The following is a 27709-nucleotide window of genomic DNA, read 5'->3' on the forward strand; positions in this document are numbered from 1 at the left end:
AAATAATTCCCACAGAATCGATAAACATTTTTCTGTGCGAGGCAAAGACAACAAGTATTTCAAGCGTTTTCGGCGTTCCAAATTTGCCCAAGTTTGAAAAATGTCATGCAAAAAGCATAACAAGTCAAACAAGTTATTTATGAGTATCTTTTAGGTTTAGACGCTTTTGCCGGAAGTTAATTAAGAAACGTTTCGCCATAACGGTCAAAGTTTTCTCACTGGCCGCACTTTGGCTTACCGGAGCGGAGGCGGCGGCGGTGGTGGCGGCAGTGGCGAATGGAGGCGGCGGCGGCGGCGTTGAAAGAGCGGAGCACCTCCCGCCAATTATAACAATATTCTAATGAGACGGTGAAGTCGCTCGGTGGCCGGTCTGGGCGGACGGGGGGGCCGTACCGTTCGCGCGCGGCCATTGGTTGTCGCGACGGCGGACGTCTCCGACCTAGCCGGTAAGGGGGGACCCAGGTGCATCGGCCGTCTCTCTCGCGCGCATTGTTTTAACGCATTGGTTTAGTCAGTCCTCCGCGTCCCCCGCCGTCGCCGCCGCCTCCGCTGCCATCACCACCACCAGCACCGGTGTAATTAATATATGCGCGCGGCCGTTACACACCGGCGTTGCTTTCCCCCCCGGCGCGACCGTACTGCGGGCGGCGCGCCGGACGGGGGGACCGCCGAGTCGCCGGCAGCTGCCGTCCGCGCGAAACGACTACCAGTTGTACGATGACCGCCGGCGCCCGTGTCCATAGGACGTGCCGACTATCGCTCCCGTCGTCGAACACGTGTCGCCGCTATCAGCAGTCGTTGTAGACGAACTATCGCAACAACAACAAAAACAAACGCAGCAACAAAATAATAATTATTATTGTTTTCCGTACCGTCCTGTGTCTGTGTGTGTGTGTATGTGTCGCCTCAACACGGATTCTTTACTATTATACAACACCGACGGTGATAGTAAAAAAAGAATAAAAAATAAATATAAATTTATAAATTAATTTTCGCTGTCGGTACGTGCGTTTGATAAGTGTGTCTGTGCGCGCGCGCGCGCGTTTTATTACTGTGCGGTCGACGTTGTTTTGTTTATACTTGATTATTATTATTATTTTTTTTCTTCAAATTTTATTTTTAGACGGGAAAATCATTTTACCCGTCACCGGGACGACTCGGTGATAATACAAATATTGTGTCCACCCGTGCGATTAATCGTTCCGCGTACGGCCAGTGGTCGATCGCCGTCCGTGTCGCGTCGAAGGGAGCAACGAGGCCCGTGGACCATTAGGTAAGCCGACAATTAGTACCTATATTTATTATAATATTATACACAAATCGCAATATTACATAATATTGTAAACGGTCTAGTGTGGTCGCGAGAAAAACCGTAAAAATAGAACGTATCGATTTTTCTTGATAATTAACATTTTTCCTCTTGGGGTTGTACTATAGGACGTATAATTAGGTTTCGAGACGACCGCTCCGGAGGGGTCGGTATTATTATATTCTACCTTATTACAAATTAAAACAAAATCGTATTTCGTCCGTGGCCTGTCTGTAGGCTGATTTTTAAAATTATATAATATTTTCCTTTTAGCAAACACCCTCGTCAAAATATATATTTAATTTTTTTAAACATTATGTTTGTGGCGAGTCGGTGCCAAAAATAGGCGACACGATAACGGACCCGCCGTCGAATCGGTTCCTGCGGCGAAGACGATGCTCGTTCATTGTCTTTGTACCCGAAGTCCATATGACACCTATTCATATATATATATATATATTTTTTTTATTATACTCCCATCATCGTCGGATGGCGTTTATTTTTAAAAAGGTCGTCAAACGTTGCACGAGACTCGACGACGACGACATTGTGTGAAATATTTTAGCCTCTCGTCCACACGAATTATAAACGTATTAGCCCGTTACAAAAGCACAATCGTCGATATTGTTATTGATATTGCTATTATTCGGTAAAACGAAGGTCGCGCGGTGAACTAAGTGCGTTTCGATGATTATTTATTTTGCGGTCTGATTAATAATTACGATTTTACAAAAAAAAATCTGTACGATTGGGCGTAATATTATGTTCAGCGACGGTTTTCTCCATTCGTTTCAAGGTCGCCTCCTTTTGTTCGATTTTACCCTACAGTGCAAGGCCGAAGCACTCCGCCGCGTCCATCATATAATATTGTCTGTTAACATCGTTTTGAGTTCCGAGTGTGTCATTTTTGGACTTTTTCAACTTCCCCAGATTCACCATCAATGACGAATTTTCAAGAAAATGTTTACACTTAATTTTCAAATGGGTGGCCTTTCGAGCCGAGGATTCTTTGTCGGCGGCGTGCGGCTTGCTGTCGTTCTTTTGGCGGGAAGTCCGCGCTCCTGCCGCTCGACAGGTCTAATGAATAATATCGTTATTATGCATACAGGCGGCGGCCACCAATTAAAAGCCGTCCCGGGTGTCGTCGGGTATGTGCGCGCGATTCGACCGATAGGCGTGGCTGATAAACGAAGTAGATAACGCGGAGACCCACCCCGCCCCCGCGGACACCGAAATATGTATTAATTAAAACGCATCCCTCCGCGCCGTTCGCACACGGTATGTGCTCAAAAAGCTGTGTACTGTGACAACAACGACGACGGCGGCGGCGCCGCTCTTGTCCCGGGCGGGGGCTGTTTTGAATATGCGCGGCCGACGACGACGCATTTGATGTAAAAGCGGCGCGCGGGCCACGTTCCCCCGCATTAGCATATACGGCGAAGGCCACCCTCCCCTCCTCCCCCCCGGCCGCCACCCTCGGGTCGTAGTGCGCCGCCGCCGCCGTCCCGGACACCGCCGGAGGAGACGCACGCTTAATTATGTACGGCGGGGGCGGAGGAACCGCTACCCCTAAGGGTGCGGGGATGGGGGGGGGAGGGTGCGGAAAGCGTTGCGCGCGGAGACGTCCGCGGCCCCTTTTTCCATGCAAAACAGAAGCGTCCCGGCGCTGCCGCAGGCTCACGCGCGCTCTCCGGTTGTCGAAAAAATTATATCGGGCGCCCACCGCCGCCGCCGCCGCCGCCGTCGTCGACAGTTCCAAATAACCATTCGCTCTGTGATAATATACGGTCTGTGTAGTTCCTCAACATTATAATTATTATTTTTATCGTTAAAAAAAAAAAAATATTATATTAATACAAACAATTATTTATTTTATTTTATTTCGCGCTAATTACTAACTTTTTATTAAAATTGTTTAAATCGCGTCTCGCATTCGCGCGTTAACATCTCTGGGATAATACCGCGTTGCCGGAAAATAAAAAAAAAACGGCCCAAACGGACAACAACTTATTAATACCAATCGCCTCGCGCAGTGGCCGCCGACGCCGCAGCCGCCGCGATTTACCGTTTACCACCGGATCAGCTGCCCGTCGCGAGTGCGTGCCGCCTCACCAGCCGGACACCGTCCACTACCGCCGCACTACTGTGTCTAACGTGAGTACACATTTGCCCGTCGTGTCACACGATCTCATTATGACAAGTGTTTTTTTAGATGGACTGGTTTTAAGAATTTTTTTTTCTTTGTGCACGGTCAACAATTTTTTATTTGTTTTTGGAAAAAAACAAGTGTTTCTTTTTTTTAAACTTTTAACTGAATTTTATTAATTAAAGTATATATTAAAATAAGCGCAAAAAAAAAAAATCAGTTATTAACTGTAGAATTTATCCAACAAAATCATTTTTTCCGTGTGAAAATTATTAAAATCTACATGATGAAATACGTTGATGGTGATCGATTTGTAGTTGAAAATTATATTCCAATACAATTTTATCGTATCAATTAGAAAATAAAAAAGCGATGTTCGTGGTTTCAATTTTAGATTATTTTTGTGCTCTTAGGAATGTCACTTTGGTTTTTTTTTTATGAAATGTATGAATTTTTTAAGCATGCATAATTAAAAAAAAAAAAAACTTATACTATTAATAATTTAATAATATATTTTGCGTGAAAAGTGATACCGACGGTTGCCGAGTCACGCTTCTGTCACATCAAAAGTTTTTTGTTTTCCAAAGACCCAGTTGGGGATTTTTCGGCGTTGGCAAATAATAAACCTTGACTAAAAAAAAAAAAACAGCGGAAGCCCGGTAAATATTTAGTGTTAAACTAAAAATTTGTTTTATGTTTACCCAAAAAAACCTTACTGAGTTGAGGTTTTTTTTTGAACCCAATTGTTTTGCAAATTCTATTTTTTTTAATTCACCGGGCTCGGGTGTTTTACTATAATAATATTTCCACATTTAGATTTCTCTTGTTGTTAACATTACCGTTCAAATACGTCGGTAGGAACATAGTATTTCGTTGAGCCGACTCGACAGCTTTTTTTTTATGATTTTCTACTTGTTCCAAAACCTCGAGGAATAAATACGGATGCGGACTCTCTACACTTACAATACTGATAAGCTGTGCATAAACACACACACACACACACTATATTTACTATACTTATTATGATTATTATTGTACGCATAGACACAACGTTGGCACCCTCGCGTTACCTACTCGCTCCTCTATTCGGTCGTCCGAGCGCACGTTTCCACCCTCGTATATTTAGACACACTATATATATATATATTTATATATATGTCTGTGTGTACCCACCACTGCCGTCGCCTCACCCCACGGGACTCCGGGGTTTTTCTTAGTTAGTTTGCGCTAATCCTATTAACCGATATCGATTTTTTCCCCGCTCTTACACACACACACACATTACATAATGACGTGTATATGAGTGTGTACGCGAAAAGCGCCTATACTAGTAGAGTAATATAATGCATATATCTATATATAGTGAATTTGGCAACCGAGCGTCGAGTCGCGCCAACGTGAGGTTTTCAAAAGCCCGGTAAGAGGGAGATGATAGGAAAATAATTATTCCTATGGGTTGTTGCGCCCGTTTGGTTATGTGTTTCCACCGAATCGATGTGACAAATAAATATTTTCACATTTTCTCGGTGGCCAAAATTATTATTTTCTTTCGCGCGCGCCCGAAAAAACTTGTTCAAATACAATATTATCGGCGGAGAGGGTGAAAAAAAAACCCTGTTGTAAAACTATTGATTATTCACCACCGACGTATTTGTATGTGTATATATATATACATAAACACACGCATACTGTCTCCCCTAGTTTGCCTATATGTAATATCGCATGAGTGAGTGTGTATGTGTATGTGTGGCTGATGAACCGCGCTTTCGGTAGCCGCATTCTTTTTTGTTCTCTTCTTTTTCTTATTTTTCTCTACCCTCGTCCCTACTACCCCTGAGCCTTTACTAGGCCTTTCCTACTTCTCTGTTCATTCACCGTGTGGTAATAGTACACACACACTTCCCCTCTCCCCGTCGTTGGCGCATTGTCGCGGCCACCGCCGGCGTTATTATCCGTTTTCTTCGCCTCGGCCCGTACACACACACACACACACACTCATGAAACTTTAAGTCCGCCACCGCGTTATTACAAATGATACACGCACACACAACTGCTGATTAGCTTTTTCTTTCTATCCGATTTATTATTATGTGTGTGTACAATATATATATATATATATGTATACAATTTCTTTGTAGGTTTTTGCCCTCGAAAAAGGGTGGAACTGTACAGTCACCGTTAACCCAATACACACACACATGCACATCATTAATCATACGAGGCGCGGCCGAAAGAAAAGATAATGTTTTTCTTTTTGGATAAATTAATATTATATATTATATATATATATATGTCATCACTAACGCTCGCGATGGACGTGGGTAAAAATATGCTCGATACGGTTGAGACGGTTTTCCGTACCGAAAGGTAGGTTACGTTATTTTCTTAAAGCGGTACAACTTAAGTGTGAGAAACTTTTCCGGTCGTCGCAATGTCTCTCTTCGTCGGCCGCCACTCGCGTTTCTGTTCTTAATTCTAGAGTCGTAAAATCGTTTATGTTCTTTGCTTGCTTGCTAAGCGGTACATTTACACAAAAGTGTGGGGGAGGGGGTAGGTATGGTAATGTAAAAGCGTTAAAAAAAAAAAGTCCTTTGTTTTTACTGTCGGCCGAGCAGACGGGGCAATCCGAAACGGGACTTTTTTTTGCGACAATTGTATTTTATTTTATTGTTATAAAATTGCGTTTATTATATTTTGTGAAATCATCAAAAAAAAAAATAAAAACGAACGAGAGTTATCGAATTTAATTGCGTTTCGCAATATGTATTATGTAAGAACAATAGTAATTTATTTATTAACATTATATATATATTTCCGTCGCCGTCCGTCACTCCAAACGCGACACCGATAATAGGTAATTATTATTATTACTATACACACACACACACACACTACCAGGTTGTATTTAGAAATCTGACGGACGTTACAGTTTACAGTTGATATATTATATCATTACATGTATCAGCCGTGTGTACATACATGGCGCTTTATTATATATATATATATAGATGTAGATGTACAACACGCGCGTTAAAGGTGTGTTTGGTTTTTTGTTTCCTGGTCAATTCTTCAACCGTGAAATTAAATAAGACTATAAATTACGCTTTCCACCGTCGGTCGTCACGAGATGTAGGATTTCCCGGATCCTCGTACGCTCTGCACTTGTATTTTGTACCTTTTTTTTTTAACACAAAAAATCACTTGTTTTTCTCGACAATATTTGTCAACTCGAAACATCATAATTGGCCGGACCGGACTTACATAAGCAATTGTCACCGGCGCGGCAGCGCTGTCGAAGACGAGCCGTTTCTTTTTTGTTTCGCGGTAGTTAAGCGATAATATACAAATACTAGGCCGCCCAAGTATATCGTACTACTACGCGGATTACTAAACGAGAATAAAAACAATATAAGGATTGCCGGCTGTGTGGGACACGGGGGACCGGTGCTTTCACCAACTGCGCATGACTCATCGACGCCAACCGACAATAACAATATTATTATTATATATCCGACGGTGATCAATTAAATCGGTTGCGAAATCGGCGTCTAAGTATACTCCAAGCTCTTGGGTAATTTATCGCGTTCGTTCATCTGTTGGTCGGCGTGCATTTAGTCGAACCGCGGACCTATGGCGCGCACGATTTGGCCGCCGTCCAAGCTTTACGATGTCGATAGTATAATTCACACTGTACTGTGTACATATTAATAATATATATATATAAAAAAGAGATACATACGCTCACAATGATAATATTATATGATGCTCTTTCGACGGTTTAAGTGTGATTTTTAAAAATTGTTTTTGTGATACACAAACAAACAGAGAAAATCGATGTTGCTGTAACTGTTGTATTATTGTTATTTGTATCTCGTGAGTAGGGGGTGGGGTCACCAAGGTCGTCGACGGGATGACGTCGGTCGGTGAACCGTATATTTATATATCTATATGAAATCAGCTGTTCGCCAAAGCCAACTTTTACCCCTCGACGCAGTCGTTACCTCCCCTCTGGCTTGTGTCGTGTCCGGCGAGGCTGGCGACCTCCAGGCAACGTTCCGGGGGTTAGGTCGGCGAGGGGGGGTTGTTGTGTATGCTGCGGTCACACATTGACCCACATTCGTCAGAGGAGTTCCTTTATTTTTTTGTTCTCCAGCAAAACCGTTTAGGCCGAGTACGTGTGTTTGCCGAACCGCGTTGTACACGGGGTAAAAATGTAAAAACATTAATAATAAAGGACCGCGACCTTTGGCTCCTTTGCCTGCTCCCGTCAAATGCCGGTTATGCAATACACCAGACGGCCGTGCGGGTCGAGTTGCTGCACTGCACGGGGCGTTAGGCGCGACGAACTTAAATTGTTATTACTATAATTTTTTATTATTATCATTATTATTAGTTAATAAGTATCATTACTATTATTATACAAATTCCCTATACTATACATTATTATGCAGTTTCCTCCGGTTTACCGACTAATTTTTGGAATATATTTTCGGCCAAGGTCAGAGCTTGGAATGCGCCTCGGCTGTGTTCGGTTGGTTACGTTTTTGTTTTACTCTGCGCGACGGCAATTATGATTTTGAACAACGTTGGGTTAGGTTATGTTAAGTTCATCTTCTTCTATTCTGCTATTCTTTTAATCACTCGTAATGGCTAAATTACCAGTGAAACGATATGCAAGTTTACCAGGTTAAAGTAAGTGCAAATAAAGAATGCACAAGTTTCGGTGTTGCACAGTAGTTATTATGTCTCATGTCGTCGTGGGTCTAAAATAAAATAAATTATATCTATACTTTGTCGCGCTCGTTCCGAATCGATAAGACAGACAATTCGAGGGATGTTGCCCTATATTTATATAATATTATGTGTGTGCATTTTTTAACCGACATAGTAAAATGTATTTGCATACGGCACGCGCTTAACATATAATACGACCTGTAGTACCTACAGTACCTTTTAAAAAGTCCAGAATATATTACAGGCACACAGTGGGTATGCTCGGATCGTGCGGCGACACCTCGTTATGTGTATATGTATATAAGGATAAATATAAATATATGTATTTTTAGGGGTCGAATGTGTGTGCCCGCTCTGTGCACTGCTCATTAACATTATTTAACGTATTGGCATCACAGTAGTGTCGCTGGCAACCGCCGCCGCCCATATTGCAGGATAAGATGAGCACGCGCTCTCCGGTCAGGTGGAATATGCAAAACCGTGTGCGTTCCGTTGCTGGATTGTATACACACGGCATATAGTACTTATTATAATAAATAGTAGGTACATATACCTTTGCATTATAATATTCTGATTTAAAATTTAAATATATGTCACACGCGCGCGCTAGTCTCCTCTCTTCTGTGCACTTGGTTGGTGTCCTCTGCGCGCATAAGGAATCGCTAACGACCGCGTGCCGGCATATATTAACGGCATATTTATAACGGCTGGGTCCATGGAACTCTCGGGTGGCATCTTTATTATTTAATTTTTTTTTTGTCGTTAAATTCGACTTTGGCCGACAACAATAATTATACACGAGGAGAGAGAAGAGTAAAAAAAAAAACGCGGATTATCTTAAAATTATTTTCGTTTACAAGAAATGCGGTGGCCGTCCGCGCGTGAAACTGGTTTCACTTCTTCTTTTTCTTTGTGTCCCGACCAGTTAAGTATACATTAAATACATAGTCCAACACACTCACACAAATCATCATAGCGACGTACATAATATTATAAAGCGCTTTGACGGGCGCGCCGGAGTTCCATTAATGGCCGGAGACGAAAAACGTTAATATTTTGTGTCATTTCGATAATCGAGTTTTTTACAAATTTGTTTTTTTTCTTCTCTCCCGACCGAAACCGGTCGCTATGCGTTATACTCCTACGCGTTTACCGAGCACATACACCGACACCGGAGATTGGCCGAATGTTATTTTACAATTATTATCAAAGACCGCATACCGGCCGGTGGGGTCAAGCGATAATGTGTCGCAACAAGAAGAAGATCCGTGTGCCGTTAACAGAATGCGTTCAGACAGGAACGCCGTTATAGATTTCGTATTGATTGAGATTATATGCAAAATTATCAAATTATCGTTTCGGTCGTATACCCGTTTTAACTGCTCGAGTTTTTCCACAAACGTCTCACCCCAAGTGCGTGTAACGTTCTATATATGTTGGGCGCGTTCAAGTGATGCGCGACGATTTTGCAAAAAAAAAAGGGATAGGGGGGTCGTGCGGCGATACGGAAAAATTTATGGTTGACAATTAACCGTTTATTAAAAAACAGAATGCGACAAATCTCGTGCCGACTACAACCACCTAACTCTTCGGGGTCGCTCCAATTGCTGCAAAAATGCCGTTGATGAGAATATAATGGGAAAGACATTGACACACACACAGTCGCCTTGGCTAGCAGTGTGTGTCCCCTTGAGTCATAAATAATACACATGCACACACATAGTGCCGTGGATTGCCGTGTAAAAAGGGTAACATCGTGTTAAACGATTCACAATTGGAACGGTTATTATTATATTCGGGTGCAGGATTAGAAAAAAAAAAACCAGGAGAATATTATGTAGTGTAACAGCTCCTCTCTCGTCGAGGAGTGAGTGCGTGTAACCGCTTCTTTATAACACGTCACTTGTATACGAGTAATCGGTGATCGGCAATGATTATTGCTCGCTTTTGTGCAATAATAACAATATAATATGATCTAGACCGGTCTGGGGTTTTTTTCGATTGGGTCGGGAGGACAAAACCGACGACAGAAGCGCAGCAGATACACGTTATGCAAATGTATGAATATTCATAGGCGTGGTATTTTTTTTTTTTTTTGCGAACCGTAGTATTCATTAAAGGTCACAGACTTCTCCTGGCTGTCTTTACTTTCTCTCTCTCTCTCTCTGTCTGTCTGTCTGTCTGTCTCTGTCTCATTCGTTCACAAACGCATACTATTCATAGGGTAGATACGAGGAAAGTGTTCTCTTTCGCTATATTGCTGCTCACAATATATTGTAAAAACAACAAAATATTCGATAGGGACGGTCTGACAAAAATAACGGTCGTCATTTCGCGACAATAAGTACATTTTCAAATATTAAATAATATGTATAATCAACGGCCGTTGTGTCCGCACGCGACGCACTATCAGCCATCGCGTTCTCAATAAGTTTTTTTTTCTATACAATCCATACCGGAAAGGCTTAATGACTGTAAAACTACGAATTCCGCGAATCGAAAAGAAATGATTATTATAATTATTGTAATAATAAAAAAGTAAATTTTTTAAATTTCTCGAACGCACTCTCGCGTTCCGGTCGATTCAAGGATGGCTTAATTGCAAAATGTGTGTAATGTGTATCAAACGGTGACGATATTTCAGAGTATCTACAAATTTGTTGCTGCGTTACATTTTTAAGTTTAACACAGTTACACACATTATAGAATTGTCAGTGTTTATTTATTGTATTTACCACATTGTGCGGTTGGTCATCTCATTTTCGCAAACATTTTACTCGGGTTGTTTTTTAACTTGAGCTATGAACACACTAGCCCGTCCGAGTTGTCAGCGTTTTCGGTTTTATCAATTGCAACTGGTAAATGAAAAATCATCTTGTTATAACGATTATCGCTATCCGGATTATAATTTTTGCATGGGAACCTGCGCCGAAAACTGTTTTAGCGGTCGTTCCCGTTCGTCTCCTCCCTCTCGCCATTCCACGTCAGTCTGTCCATAATAATAATAGTAATAAGAATAACGATAATCCTTATTGACGGTCGTGACGGGTAAACGCGCATTGTGTTGTGTTCTGTGCTGTACCTTGTGCGGTAGACAAGAGAAGACAAAAAAAAGAAGAAACATTTTTGGATATTACTTTTATTGTTGGGCGGCTCGGGTCGTCCGGTGTACCTTGTTGTGTTTCGAGAGCATGTCCGAAACCGCGGGACACACATTTTATTATATTATAATATATTATTATTATTATGTATGTAGGATATGGCATTCCTCCCACGACACACTCACGGCACACAAATCTATATTATTATAATCCCTAATGAATTGACCCTCCTCCCGATCGATTCTATTCGATACATCTTCGTCGTGCAGTGTGCACAAAGGTTAAAGAGAGCCCGGGGACAACGGCCAGGTGAACAACGACACCAACATCACCACACACATACCGGATGATCTCACATGGGTTTCAAAAATCATATAGGCACCATAGAACCGTGTGCAGGTATTGATTCATTAAACACGCAAGGCTTCTTTTTTTTCTAAATTGTGTGGTTCAGATCCCTACCGAGAGAGATGGAACAAAAATATCTAACTACACTTTTCTAACCTAACTTAACCGCAGTGTCCGTGCGAAATATGTTATATTCTACCGATCCGATTTGAATAAATTCACTTGTACACATATCATTGCATTGCAATGTTACCTCCCTAGTTGACAGCACGCTTTTGAAATCGACCGGCACAGGAATCGAACCAACACTAGTAACGTTCTGTATGCGCTGCGGTGGTTCGGTCAGTCGGATTTACCTGTAAAGTTTCTAGAAAAAAAAAAGGGAATAACGTTGATATGGTCAGTTCTGTCGTCCCTGAAATCGTGTCAAACCGAAACGCCCACCCCGGTCCCACAATGTACAATAATAAACATATAACCGATTCATATTTCACGATGACCCGAGTATGCGTTTCCATCCTCTTGGTGTGTTTTTAACTAGTTTTTGTTTATATATTAGTATATTATTCGTTCATCAGTTGTTGCCTAGGCGAAATATTTTTTACCGCAGTTGTTGCGGTAATTAACCCAGCACGCATTTAATGACCGTCGAATCGTACACGCCGAGCTCTAGTGGGGAAGGGAACAATAAAATAAAGGAAGATAGGGAGGGGAGAAGCTATACCGTATTTGGTAAGTGGCCGTAGCACGGGAAATTTGTTTCCCCAATGACACGCAGCGGCGGCGGGCCATGATAATTGTTTTTTTTTCCAGTAATAATATTAATAATGCCGAAAGGCGAAAACAATAATTATCTTTGATGTATATGAGGTACACGATACAATATTGTGAAACAAAATATAATCTAATTTATTTTTATATTTTTGAATAATAATAAAAATACCGTGTGCGCGTATCCGAAAGTAATTAACTGTATCGCAATTATTATTTTTCAGAACGTGCAAGTAGTTATTAACCGTCATTATGTAGTTGGGAAATAATCACATGCAATATATATATATATATATATATATAAAAACAGTTTTTTTTTTTAATTTGGGAACTCTGCTCTTGTATTTATGATGTATAATATGTGTCCTTATCGCCTATCATCTCGCACAGAGTTACAATAATAATAATAATAATTATTATTATTGTCATCTATGACGGCGTTCGATTGAACTGTGTCGATAAAAATGTTTATGCTGCTTGCTGTAAAAAAAAAAAACTAAAATTATTATAAAAATAAAAATAATAATTCATTATACACATTACTTGCCACCTGCGTGTTATGTGAACCGCCGTCTATATATGTACACTGTATACGCCATCATCGCGTTTTTTACTATTGCCTAGTCTTTTTTATTTGTTTTGTTTATAAGACAAGCAACGCGTGGTATGTACCTAATATAATGTTATCTATTTTACTCTAGTACTGTCGTTGGTACTGAAGGCGTAAGGTACAATTGAATTGAAATACAAGCAATAAGCGCAAGTTAAAAACAGTCGGTCAGTTTTATAAAAAAAAAAACAAAAGGGCAATCTCCGGTGTTCAAGTTTTTCGGCGTGGTTAGGTTACGGCCAAGTCTTCTGTGGTAATAATAATAAACATTTCATTACACCTAACCTCCTTTTAGTCCGGCATTCTTTTTCTTACTATAAAATAATATTTATTTATTAATATTGTCGTGGGCGACCCGTGCAATTATATTAATATTATTATTAATCCGGAAGCTGTGGCCGTCACGCATACCACAGCCGTTTGCCAAACCGTAATAATAATAATACTAATAATAATTACTATTATTATCTAGTGTTGTCGGGAGTGGGAGACGAAGAGCTATTTCTAATACTGTTTATAGTCTTACACGCACATGAAATATAGGTATATATACATATAGTGCGGATAAGTCATGCGGTCGTTGCTTGTCTTTCCTCGCACTAAAATAATATGCAAAATATTTCTAGTTTTTTTTTAAAACTTTTTGCCAAGCATTAAGAATTATGTGTGGTCATAATTAAAAAAAAAAATTAACTCGTTATACGATAATACACTTGGCCGTCGTGGCGTAGAGAGAATTACAGAGATGGTACTTAATACGTTTTCGGCTTGATGCTTTCTGAAAAATGTACTCTTGCATCAAATGAGAAAATGTACCTACATGGGAAATTTGTTGGACCATTTACGTTTAGAAATGTTATCGAGATGTCTTTTTCGGGTTTTCCCAAACCGAATAAATGTTGTTCAATTAATTAATTAATTTCAAATTTAATCATTTGGCTATTATTAAAACAAACCCACCGTCGTCGTCGTGTTAATGGGTCGACGGAATTCCACGACTAGGTTTCTTTTCTGGGCGGTATTAAAATGTATTATTTTTATTTTATACGTGTCGTGTGTATTTTGTGTGTTGAAGAAATTTAAAAAAAAAAATTATGTCGCCGGTCGTCGTCGAGCCCACGCTATTTCGGGTTTTTTAAAATAATTAATGACCGTCGGTTTGTGTGTGTGACACACTTGTATAATATTGGTCGCCGCCGTGCCCGTCCCATACGAGGTTTTTTTTCTTAATTAATTCGCATATTTCTCTAGAAAACCACCGTTGCCTTCGTTAAATGCGCGCCAGCGCTAAAAAGAAACTGCGCCCGTCGGTTAATTAACGCTCACACAACGCGGTCTGTCCAATAAAATATGATGTCTTATTTCAGATTTTTTTCTTTGTTGTAAAACCCAAGTCGCATAGCCCAACGCCGTTAACCCCCCTATAGCCAATATAAAAACGTTTTATAATAAAACTCTGGGCGTTTAGGTGTAAAGTATGTTAGGCATAGTCTCTTGTAGTAAAAAATTGTGTTTTTGGAATAACGTTGTTTTCCTATGCTTTTTTGTGACAACGACAACGACGACGCCTACTAAGAAAGAAAAAAAAAAGAACAATTTGTTAAATAAACCGTTGCCATGAATCATAATTAACGCACGTGGTTTTCATACAATAAATGCGTGATGCCTATAATACCTATCTGTGCTCAAGTGTCGCAGTGTTTCACAATAACATAAATTACAAAAAAACTAACAAAGAAAAAATTCCTCTTAAAAATAAAAACACGAAATTAATAATTTATATTTTGTCATTTTTTTTTTTAATAAAATGTTTACATAAGACAATGACGTTGTCGAGCACGGATATTGTTCAAATGTTGTGCAATCATTAGATTTTTGTACATAATAAATTTTTTGTTAATTGTACGTACGGATATTATTAATTTTTATTCATTTCGAATGAATTTTGCACACTCTCTCTCTCTCTGTCTATCTCTCGTGGTCGAGTAGAATATCGTATTTACTGGTTTTTGATGTTTTGCCCATTATCGGTTACACCGGGCTCGTGTTTGTTGTATCTACATTTGTACGGTGGTTCGACCAAATTAACTATTCCATTATTGCACGTCGCCGCCGCGTTGGTGGTACTTCCACGACCGGGCCATAAAGTACACCGGCCAAAGAGAGACGGTTAACCAAAATAAAAACAAGAGTTATTAGCTATAAAATAAAAACAAGAGGAAAAAATTAGAACGTATCTAACTACGCGCTGCTTAACCGTCCCCTCCTCTCTTGTAACTCTTTTATTCTTGCAATATTTGTGTGTGTGTGTGTGTGTGGACACTATAGCGGTGGCAGCAGCTTTCACGGATATATTTTATTATATTAAAACGAGATTTCACCGCTGTGTGTGTTATTTGACCTCCCTCGGTGACCTAAGACAACGGAGCGTTAACTGCCGCGCCAATATATATATATATATATATGTATATATAGGTACGACATTGGTTTCAAATTAGCGACAACACATATAACGTACCACACGCCAACGCCGTTTACAGCGGAGAATAGGTAAACTAAAAAAAAATCGCCGGTTAATTATTGCCCGGACAACCCCGTTTATTTGTCCTCTCTTGAGGTCGGTCGACGCCTCCACTATTTTTTCTTTTAAGCAAAATCTGTCTTCGCTGCAGTATATAGTTAACGCTGTATGTATAACGCGGGCTGATAAAAATAATATTATGACCGTTTTTTTGACAAAGAAAAATAAAAGAAACGTGTAAAGACATAGGTACACAAAATATAGGTATGTATACGGTGTAATAAATTAACGGCGCCCTTGGGTTGACATTTTCTAGATGTCTTCTCATTTTTTTTTTTTTTTTGTTTACTTCATTTCCAAATTCGTATTGTTCTCAATATTAACCGCCGGCGTCTCTGTACAGGTACAACGACACAATACTAAGTAGATGTATCCAGCTCGCACGGACCCGAGACCGTCTTCTCTATCGCCGGACACCTTAAAAACCTATTATTTTTTTGTCAAGCGTTTTATAATAATATATATATATATATACATATACCCAGTATGTTATTATAGGTATATTAGACGCATCCTCGTCTCGCGGTAATGTTTAAATAAAGGCGAGGTACTTGTCCGTTTTTTGCCTTTTTGTCGACATCGGCCGGACGTTGTACACAGACTGTGCCGCGCATCGCAGCCCTGGAGAAATAATAAGAATAATGAAAACGTCTTTACCTTTGTGGGTTTGGACGGCGTGTCGTCCAACCTGAGAACATCTCGCGCAGACTTAACAATGCATTTTTACATGAGAGAACAACCTTGTTTTTTCCAAAACCTTATTTTCAAATCGCATTTAATTGTACAGATGAATAATGTTGTCACGAGGTAATTTAAAATTACAAATGTCATTGAAACATTTATATTATCAATATTAGATTTTTCTGACCAAATGCGGTAGAACACTTATTTTAAGTACTAGGTTTATACCTATATATTTTATTGTATTTTACAAAACCGAATCTTGCCCGTCGCTGATTTGGTCTTCGAAATTAATACTTGTTTGCTACCATTTCCCACCGAGGAAGAGGTAGGTGTTGCGTTGTAAAGGTTTTTTTTTAATATGTATTTATATGGAAAAAAATAACTTTTTATCTTATTCTCATTTCGCACGCATGCCGTACGGACCCACATAAGCTTTTTTTCTTTTTAAAATATCCCTATTCCACAAGGGCCGAGTGACTGGAAACGTGAGGCCGTACCACCGCCTTTTGCCGACGTATACTACTTATTCTTATGGAAATATCTTGGCTCCCCTCGGCCCACCGCGCGTCGGCTATATATGTACTGCTTGCTTTTGCCTTTATTTTTATTTTTTTTTGTCTTTTTCATACATGTTAAGTTTTCACGCTCTCCCGTTTTTCATTATTACGTTCTTTCAGCTTCCCGCATTCAGACTAATGTATATGTATGGGTGCCCATTTCCATTAAAACTTTTCCCCGGCGCGCGCTTACCTCCTCACCCCATCCCTTCTATCACACCGGTGCGGGGGACCCGTCACATCCGTGGCTATACTATTCTCAAGACGTACGTATTTTATTAATGCTCCTCCGTCTCCTCCCTTATCTCTTTGTCCGGCAAGCGACTGCTGCCCTGCTGCTCCTCCGTCCTTTTTCAATCCTTATATATAACGCGCTATCGTTGAATTATTAAACCGTTTTTCGTTTCTGGCATCTCTTATACTTTTGCCGTACTAGGATTTTTTTTTGCCGCCGCCGTCGATAGGATAAAAAATAAATGATTTCCATATGGAGTCAGAATAAAGAATAACCTATAATTTTGCATGTTTGGATATGTTAGTAACTAGTGCCGTTACTTCTTATGACGTCAACGATAACTACGGTGCTGCTATTCTTCTCGGGGTTAATTTGTATATTTCAATTCGCGTATGTGTTTTTGAAGAGAAGAAGGGTTCTACGATGGAATTTGTTCAACAGAACCATGCCGTAGGGCGTACCTCCTTGTTTTGCAAATAAAAAATTGTTTATTACACCGTCAAACCTGTTTGGTCGCATTATTATTACATTTTTTTTTATGTCAACTGTCGGTGTTAATTGATACCACAGTCGGTTTCGACGAGGTGCTAAAAAAAACCGTGTTGGCCATAGACCGAAAATAACTACATTCTAAAAAAAAAAAAAAAGATCCGGTATTGTGTGTACATCATATACTAAAAATAATTAAGTTTGTCGCTCAATGATGATGATGATGATGAAGATTTTTAATTATTAACAATACGGATTTCGGACGTCTCGGGGACGGCGGCGATGGTGACAAACGGTCGGAATGATATAAACTAAAAGGGCCAGTCGACGAGTTGGGGGTGGGTGAGGGGGCGAGAGGAGGGAAGGTTTAATTAATTATATGATTGATCGGCCCATTAGACATGGTCGTAGTCGAGGCGTGGGCGCGACCGCTCATCAATATACCTATCTGATTTCGCGTCTCTGGCAATTTATAACCTCACAGCAGCAGCGGTAATGACAACAACACCGTGTCGTTGTAGGTCTTGTGTTTCTCTGGGGAGAGCGGGAGAGTCGGTTCAATTAACCTGGACGAGGTTCTTGCAGGATGTGATGGCCGGACACGGGGACGGTTATACAAGGAGGTAGGGGAGACCGGTGATTAAAAACGTCTCCGTTGTATAGTTCACACAATTAACCGATCGTTTGACGACCTGTGTTCGAAGACGTTATTCTAATTGTTATCGTTGTCGAGACCACGGACCCGCGGTCGTAACAGCCGCCAAAGTCCCCCGCCCCTCTTCTTGATAACCTTTACAACACCTCACGAACGACGTATAAAATGAAAATTAGAGCGGTTGTAGCGAATCGGATTGTAAAATCTCAGAAAATCTTCACGAGAACACACACCCTACGTCTTATCTTTAAATTTTGGGTTTTACAGTTATGTTCACTCTTGTGTTATTCCATAAGCTTTCGCCTTGAAGAGTTAAATAGGTCAACAAAATACTAAACTAAACATTATATAATAGTATTATTGTGTAATCTAATTATCGAGAAAAGAAAAACTTATTATGTATGTAACGTTTAGTAATTAACATTAAAACGATCTTATTGTTTTTGATTAATGTAAAAATAAATGCAACTGATTTAGATATAATTAAAACGTTATTATTATTCTATTATCAAATTGTTCATTATACTATTTATAACGCCATATCATAGGTAATGCGTTATATTAATTAGGAGTTTGTTATTTGTGTGCACTTATGTGTGTTCTGATTACTAGCATTTTGCCGTCATTGATGCGTACGATTACTAGAGTACATTTGATTTCAAAAGAGCAATCATTACTTAATTATTTGACCTTAATACCTTTTTCTATAACTTTTAATTTTCTCAACCTCAGGTTATATTTCACTTTGTGGCGTTAACAATAGGTATTAAGGAGATTGAAAGCGGTCTATTTTTTTTATAAACAAATTAAGTTACATGAAGAACTAATTATAATTATTTGACACGCTTAAGTCTTAACGTACTTATGCAGTTATATATAAATATTTTTTAATGGACTAATGTTATTTGATTTGATACTTTGTTTTTATAATCAAAGGTTTTCAAATGTTGACGCTTTAGTATTCTAGGGGCTTTCTAGTTTTTTATTTGGAATTTCAATTATTTATAAAAACCAGTTTTTATTTGAAAAGTCCTTGAAACATGTTAGTTAGTTGAACGCGTTATTGAAACGAGTAAAGGTCGAAATTTAAGACAAGCGCTGGAATAATATATTTGTGTATAAAAATATATATAGAGAGTGTAAGGCATTTCAATTATTTTTCATCTATATACGGTCTGTATCACTACTACCGTCTTAAAATACTGAGTTTTCGTTCGATCACGACAGTTTGTGTATGTGTGGTCGGTCGTTGTCCCTTTACGGGTAATATTTAATATATTTAGGAATGCGACCCATACGAAAATATTGGTCTTAATGAAATATATTGTTATATTGTGCACGGACGGCGAATTTTCTAATCGGTTTTCTTCTTCCTCCCTATAGGCTGTGCCCCGGCGGTAGGCCCTGGTCCATAGGGATGTGGGATTTGTTTGTTTACAAAACCGAAGGTCGAGAAAATAATATGCGCCGTCGTCGGGGGTTTTTCTTTTTTGTATCCCTACTAACCGCGACCACTCGAGCCGCCCTCGTAGTTTTTCCTTGTAATTAATTTTCTTATTTGTTTTTATTATACACAACAACAATGAGGGCAAATCTTCGTAATTAATCGCCGAATAAAAATCGCGACCGTCATTAAAAAACCTTCCACCCCTTGGCCGCCGCATAACACCGTTTAGGACCAAGAATAATAAATACATATTACATGCGTTATTAAACTTAATTTTTATTACTTTTCGCCGCCGTTGTTTTACAACGATTTGTTGTTTTTTTTTTTTTTGCTTTTTAATTGCTGCAATAAACGCATTTTTCCACCGGCGATTTCCTCCCCTCGTCGTGTAACCGGCCCCCGTCGAGTAGTATAAGCTAACACAGTTAAACACTATGCATTTTACGGGTACAATAATTAATGCTTTGACGCTGCTGCCGATCGGTGGTTGTAGTTTAATGGCTGGCGGCAATTTTCCATCCATCGGTTTCCACTTAAACCGTTAAGCTTTAACGGTCGACTCGGATCTCGCCGCCGTTAAAAACACACGGCAGCCTACCAACAGCTCGGTGTAGCTAACTTCCGGTTTTATTTGTGTGCGTCGTGTCCACAACGAAACGGAAATCCACCCGTTAGTTGTTGGGATGCACTCGCGTTGTCGGCAATTGTCGTTGTTTCACGTCGACCATATTGTGTGTGCGTCGTACGCTACAAAGTATTTGTGTGTTTGTGGTTAAACTTGTTGTTTTGCGGGAGAGGGTGCGGGTTTCCGCTATTTACTGTCGGCGGCGGCGGCGATGAAAAGCGCGTTGGTGCGAAAATTCCGGAAAAACCATCGACCGCCACCGCCGGTCGTTTTTAATTTCTGCGGGCGTCCGGGCAAAAACAACGGGCGGTCAATTAAACCACTACCGCTACCACAATCTCCACCACCCCTTCTACCACCCCTTTAAGCGGTATCGGCCGCCGCCGTCGTGACGACGTGAGACTGACCAAAGGGTGGGCAAAGAGACGGGGAGAGACGGAGACGGGTTAAATCGCCGGGGCACCAGGCGCCGGCCGGACAAACGACGCGGTCTTTAATGAGCTTTTGCGTTCATTCCGGCAACGCTGCCGCCTCCCTTGCATGTGTGTATGTATATATATATATATATATGATAGACGAAGGCCCAGACGTTTGCGGTAGCGGCGGTGGTCTGAGGGACGGGAGGAGGAGAAGTAAGTTTTTCCCCACTCGGTTTAGGCTTTTAATTAATGGAAAAACCCCGGGTCCGCACGCGCGCGCTTGTGTGTGTGTGTGGAAATAGTGCGAGGGCTGCCGGAGCAAATGGCGACTCTGAGATATGCCCGGACCCAAAACGTAAGCATCCAATTTATCTAATTGTTGAAGACCTCGGCGCGGCGGGAGAGGGCGGTGGCGAGGGGAATGAGAAGAAAACTTAATAGGGACGCGGAAGAGTGTGCGTGAAGAGGGGGGAAAAGAAAGAACCCTAGAACGGCCGTATAAACTCCTCGAGGATATATGGCCGCTGCGGTGACGGGAGGATGGTGGCGGGGACAGGGTGGAATGAAAAATAATGGCCGGACTCGGGTCAATATTAATAACGGGAGGAGCCCCAAGCTTAATTAATGTGTGTGTAACGTGCAGACTATATAGATATTTATTAATGCATCCAGTTGCTGTGCTACGAAAGAGAAAAAAAAATGTAACTATACTATTTTGCCAATGCGCATTTTTATTGCGCCCAATAACGTCATAATCGTTTTTTAGTGTTTTCGATTATTATTTTGCATTATGTATATTTTTTTTTTGAAGGGGGGGGGGAGTAATCACACCGAGGCACCGTGACTCCGTGGTGTTTCAGAATAGGGAACATGTGTATTTTTAGAGTACCGTAGCGTTGTAACGGCCGACGACGAGCCCTTGACCTAGTCGCAGGTGACGTCATCAGGGGCGCACGTCCTGTTCCCCTCTGCCGTCGTCACCACCCCTTCCCTCCTTCGCTGCCGCCGCTGCCTCGGTTGCAGTACATGCACTGTATATACTATTCCATTCATTCGGGCGGCAACGACCGGCGGTCATCCCATTGAAAAACGCCGACCACCGTAAAACGCCACCGCTTTCATCCGGAGTTACCATGTGCCCACAGTCAAAGCCGTTTTCCAAAAATTCTGTTTTTATTTTTTACTTTTATATAGAATTATATATATATAAGTATAAGTATATACATTTATATAAGCGTGTATATATAAAAGTGTACACATATATATATATATATATATATACATTCATGCTTATATAATAGATATATAATATATATATATATATATATATTTATTTATTTTCCCGGAGCCTATAAAGTACATAGGCAGTTTATTTTTCTGGTGTATGTAAACACACACACTTACCCACTTTTCAATAGCTTACACAGTCGCATAAATTATAACGCGTTTCGTTGTTTGCACAACATTAATTGTTTTAGCGTTTGGTAAGAATAAAAAAAATCGTTCTTAATCCACCGCAGTGTACTACACTTTTTTATCGAGTCCGGACCCAATTGGGTTTTAGTTATTATTATTATTTTTTTTATTAAAGATAAAAGAAACTAAAAAAAACCATAAAATATCTATTGCACAGCATCAACGCCGCACTGTTGTGAGTATAACGTCTTATTGTCGATATTGTTTACTTTAATCATAGGAATATGAGTGTATAGACTAAAAAACTGCGTTTTATGTGGATGTATAATATTCAAGCGATTATCACTAATTAGTTGGGCGAGTATTCGCAGAGTTCAATAACGTTAATTATAAATAATAAGTCTTTTATAAGCTTTCTCGTGTGTAATTTACGATAGCGTAATATTATATAAAATGTAAACAATAGTTTTTCACTGTGTTTGTGAACGTTTAAAGCCCGACTACCATAGTACGGATGATTTATACATGTTATTTTGTATATAGTATACTATATAATATACTATTGTCTGTGTGTATGTGTGTCGATAAATCACATTGATTTTTTTCATATCGCTATTTAATATATGTTTTCGTGTGATTTCACAAAAACCATTGTTGTGTCATCGAGTCGTAGGCGATGAAAATGTCATCTATATAAATATATTATGCATAATATTATGCTGGAGGTATTAGGATGTATGAAATATAAACGCGTAGGACGATTGCAGTTGCAGTGTGCCTGGTTAACACTGTAGTGGTGATTACCAAAAAAATGTCCAAAACAATAATTATTCGGTCTGTGTGAGTCAAAGACAACGTTCGAGATATTGTTTCTGAAATATATTTATTATGTGTATTTGTTGTTGGTTCTATCCGTTGGCGTATGCACTAAACGAAAAACAGCATAATATATAATACTACGATATTATACAAACGTCGTCGAGCCGTTTTTTTTTTCAGTTAAAATATTTTCGTTCAAAAAAAAAAATATCTGTTCAAAGTCTATTATTTCGTGTGTGTGTGTTTGTACCAACAAGCCGTTTAGTGAACAAAATCGTAATTTTTTTTTGTCTCGTAGCCTAATCTCGAGTAATACGCTGGTGTATTGCCACAACAATTCCGACGTTATGTGCAACGTGTGCTGGCGGCCCATACGTGTCGCGCGCTATTTGTATATTGTTTTCTGAGCGTTTTACACATACATACAAATACACACACACACACACACACACACACACACACACACACACACACACACACACGACACCTTAAGCCTATCTGAAGCTATAGTATCATTTACTGTACATAATATTATAATAACAAGTTGTACGCACACGCGGCCCCCAAGTGTTCCGACTAGTGTATTTGCTACGATCACGATGATGGTTGTTGTCGATTTATTTGATTTTGTCGCCTATAACAACTGAGAAAACACAAGGTAGTAAAGCTCGAGTTAGGAAAAATAATAATAATAAAACATTTATAATATTGCTAGCGAATACGAGGAAAAAAAAAAGGTTATTTGCTCACCGTTAAAATCATTATTATGTAGTGGTGTGTAGTGTATCGCATGCGTTATATGTTGGCGTTAAAAAAAAACGATTAAAAAAAAAAACCATTACTAGTTAGGACTTCCAACTTGGCGGCAGGTTTGGAAGTTCGGCATTGAGTTTGTAACAATGTGTGTGTTGTCTGTGAAGTGCTTTGAGACGCTGACGAGGAGGTGTACATAACAACTCGGTTATTTGTTTTGTAGACAGTGAGTGTACCGACCGTGCGTTTTCGTGTGTTTGACGGTTAGGTTGGGCTAGGTTAAAAAAAAAAAAAAACAACAGTCAATATGAGCTTTGGTGTATAACACGGGAATATTATAGTTTTCGACCTCTTCCTACGTCACTGCAAAACAGTAAGTTCAACATCGCACAAAAGCGTCTTCAATTTGTCGTTACTAACAAGTTTTTAACAATAGCACACCCGAGTGCATTTCGGTGAAAACCATAATGGTTAAGGCGGTGGGGGGGGAGGTATTTTGACGTTTCTGACCAAAACTCCTGGCAAAATTTTGATTACTCAGGATGGTCCGATTTCAGTTATTTGGCTACATTACAAGGTTATGTTGACATTGTGTTAAAATACGGAGATAATACCCCGCAGCATATACAAATCAACTTGAAAATAAATTGACACGGTCGAAACCACATTTTTCTTAAATTGCCTATTTAAAACTCCTTGAAAACTGCCAACATTCAGACTTAGATTGAGTGACTAATAGAAAAATAAACAAGTTTCCGATCATATAATTTTAAATATTTTTTACGTTTACTGTTGACTATTTTTTTATACATTTTTTAGTGCTGCATTACGATAAAAAAAAATATTAAAAATAAAATTGATGTATTATTCTCTATTTAAATTTGATATTACATAGGTACAGTAAACCAGAAGTTCACGTGTAATATAAGTAAACACAGTTACACAGTTCTTGCTTATGATTGGATATTATTTATCAAAGATCGAAAATACGTTATGTAGTGTGTAGGTTTTGAATGCAGAGTTCTCTTAGAAAACGAATAACGCTATCACTTGTCTGGACGTTCGTTCCTATGGTCAAGTAATGGCAATTCTAAAATAAATTATGTATTTTTTTTGTTGTTAGCGCAAAAGTTTATTATTTTGTTAAAAAAAAAAAAATCACGAAAATAAGCGAGTCTACAATATTATTAGTATTGGAAAACATTAATAAACAGTTAAAAACAATTTGTTACTTATCGTCCCGGTTTGAAAGGGCTCACTATAACAGTAACACCACAGTATTATGGTATAGTATTTATTATTGTTATTATTTGAGTCTGTCGGCCTTGTCCGGGGACGGTGGCGGCGTCGACGTGCAACTAGCAGTGCTATCTTGGGGCGAACCGTTCAACTGAGTACAATACAATATTATAACCGCTAAGGCGTTACTGGCGACCGTCGCATCTCTGTGTGTTGTAATTCGCGCTGTTTTTTAATTTTTAAATGCATTATTAAAATAAGTATAATAAGGAATATATATATATATATATTTAAATCGCGATACATCGTTAATTAATATTTTATTCTTATCCTACAAAAATTATCCTCTTTCTCCCCCGGGTAAGGACAGAGTCGTTTTTGTTCCTTTTCTCATTTTTCTTCATCCTCTTTGCACGCCCCGTCGCCGCTACTCTTGTGTTTTCTCTCTTTCTCTCATTTCGGCATATAATTACTTTGGGTTTTTATATATTCCGAGCCCTATTTTTTTTTTTTTTTTTTAAATCATCCCTTTGCTCCCCCTCCCCGCCTCGTACACACACAGGATGCTCTCGTTTCCTCCCCGTCACGCCACCGCCACTGCCGTCGTCTCCACCTTCACCACCGCCGCCGCCTCGGTTTGACGTGCCGCATGCAAAACACCCCCACCGGCGACGGCGGGCGCTAATGGGTGGGGACCGGCCAAGACTCCGCCTATCTTGTGCCCATTGCAGGGGAACCACGCACCGAGCGCACCGGCACGACGCGCACCAGTCTCCCGGCACAGAGCGCGCCCTCACGTACTGCCAGTGTCGAGTGATTATCATTATTATTATTTTGTTTTTTCCGTTAAAACACTCAGCGCACACGTTAAATTTTTTATTTTATTTTCCGTTCCGTGTTTCGACCGTGATATATAACATATTTACACATAAGTACAACGATTCTAATCGTCGCACGTTTTTTATTCCATTTTGTTTTAATAATCCCCGTCCTAAGACACACCGCCCGAGTGTCGAAACCCGAAAAAAGTGACCGCCGACGTCGTGGTGTCGCGCCTCGAATCGAGTTTGCGTCCGTCGGTTTTTTTATAATTAAAAAAGTGTTCGTTTTTATTTTTTTATTTTTTTTGTCATTTGTTCGAAACCGAACATTATTCGTCCAGAGGATAGCGGACTTAAATCTTTTCGGATGTCCAAACGACATGTTTAAAGGTATTGTGAAGTCGATTTTCGTTTTTCTCGTCCTACCCCCCGTCAGGTTTTTAAAAAAAAAGTAAAATAAAAGATACCAACGAACAGACGTTGTACAATAATTATTTTATAGTATAAAACAAACGCAATACAAATATTGTACACACAATACAAAGGTCGCGTCGCGTTTTAATTTTTTCGTACTAATTACTTTTGTGTTTTTTCGATAAACCAAAAAATAAACAATAAACAAATTCGAAAACCGATTAAATTTTTTTAACTTGTGTTGTTTGTTGTCGTTATTAATATTATTGTTTATATTATTATGATTTTAATTCTTTTTTTTTTTTAACGCGTTATCTGACAAGCTATCTTACCGTTATGAGTACGTCTACGACTTTTAATATTATGTTAAATTAAATCGCGGTTAAAAGTCCGCCGTGTGAGGTTATTTATTTATTTTAATTTTTTTTTTCGTGTCGATTATTACTATTAATAAACGCGGCCGCCAATGTAAATAACACACAGAAAAAACAAAGGCTTATTGTCTATCTCGTTGTCATCGTGTGTACCGGCGACAATGGCACTTGTATATATAATAATATTACAACACGGTAATGTACCTACCTCATCGCGCGTGTAATAATTAACACAAAACCGTCAGGCTCTCGTTATCTGCCAGCAAACCGTTCAAAGGTCGTGTCAGATATAATAATAAAAAAAAAATGCACACAACAATAAAAATCATAATATAATAATAATATATTAGGTATAGTAAATACGAGGCGTAAGTAGAGCTCGCGTGTGTATGCCGGTATTGCTGCTGTATGCCGGAAGTTAATCGTTTGTTTTTTTTTGGCTCAATTAGAAGAAAAAAAAAATCAAATGTGATTTTGCTTGTACAATAACGCGACATTTCCTTCGATTCGTTGCCGCGTGCCTAGAGTTGTGTTAACAAAATAAAAAAAATTCATGTATATTAATATAATATGCAAATCTACCGGGGGGATAAAAAAAAGGTGTAAAACACTCGGTGACGACGACCGGGCAATGAAGAAGACCGCGTCGCTCGTGCCGAACCAGTTTGTTGTGTGTCACGGGGAAAAGAAATTATTCAAGAAATAAATTCGCCCTAACGCCGCCGCAGCCGCCGGTTAGCTTAGCCTAGCCCACGTGGACCCGTCGGAAGGGTCTGATGTTAGGTTGAATTTATTTGTAAATAAAAAAATAACATCATCCTAACCCCGACGATTCTTATGCAAATCGAACGGGCGCGAGCCTGGAAACAATGTCTTGGAAATCACAACATTACATAATATTCTATTATGATAATATTATCATTGTGATTCCAAACCAAACAGCATTTGCGTTTGGCGTCACGCGGTCAAAGTAATGCGCGTTGCACAATTTATACATAATTATATTAATAATATAATAAATAAATTATCGCTATTAGAAAACGTTATGCGCGAATAGCGTTTTAATCAATTTGTTTTTTAAATTATTAATTATGTATTTAAAGTTTAAACGTGGATACATTTGGGCGCAACCTCTGATTCTCGGTAACGGCTAATGGGAAAT

At 39.5% G+C, this 27709-nt stretch overlaps 1 protein-coding gene across 2 annotated transcripts in view; it reads left to right on the top strand.

Annotated features, from left to right (window-relative positions):
• Positions 1–722: 722 nt before the first annotated feature.
• The window catches only part of LOC126842010 (zinc finger homeobox protein 3), a 46977-nt gene continuing 19990 nt past the window's right edge, over positions 723–27709 (top strand). For both annotated transcript variants that reach the window (XM_050578857.1, XM_050578856.1), the window contains exon 1: positions 723–1273. The gene's annotated coding sequence lies outside the window, so the exon portion shown is untranslated. The remainder of the gene's footprint in view (positions 1274–27709) is intronic.

The sequence above is a fragment of the Adelges cooleyi genome, unplaced genomic scaffold, assembly GCF_023614345.1.
Source record: "Adelges cooleyi isolate 19-005CV unplaced genomic scaffold, UGA_ACOO_1.1 ACOO_flye_CR_arks_rails_tigmint_CR_PRNA_41, whole genome shotgun sequence".
Taxonomy (NCBI): Eukaryota; Metazoa; Arthropoda; class Insecta; order Hemiptera; family Adelgidae; genus Adelges; species Adelges cooleyi.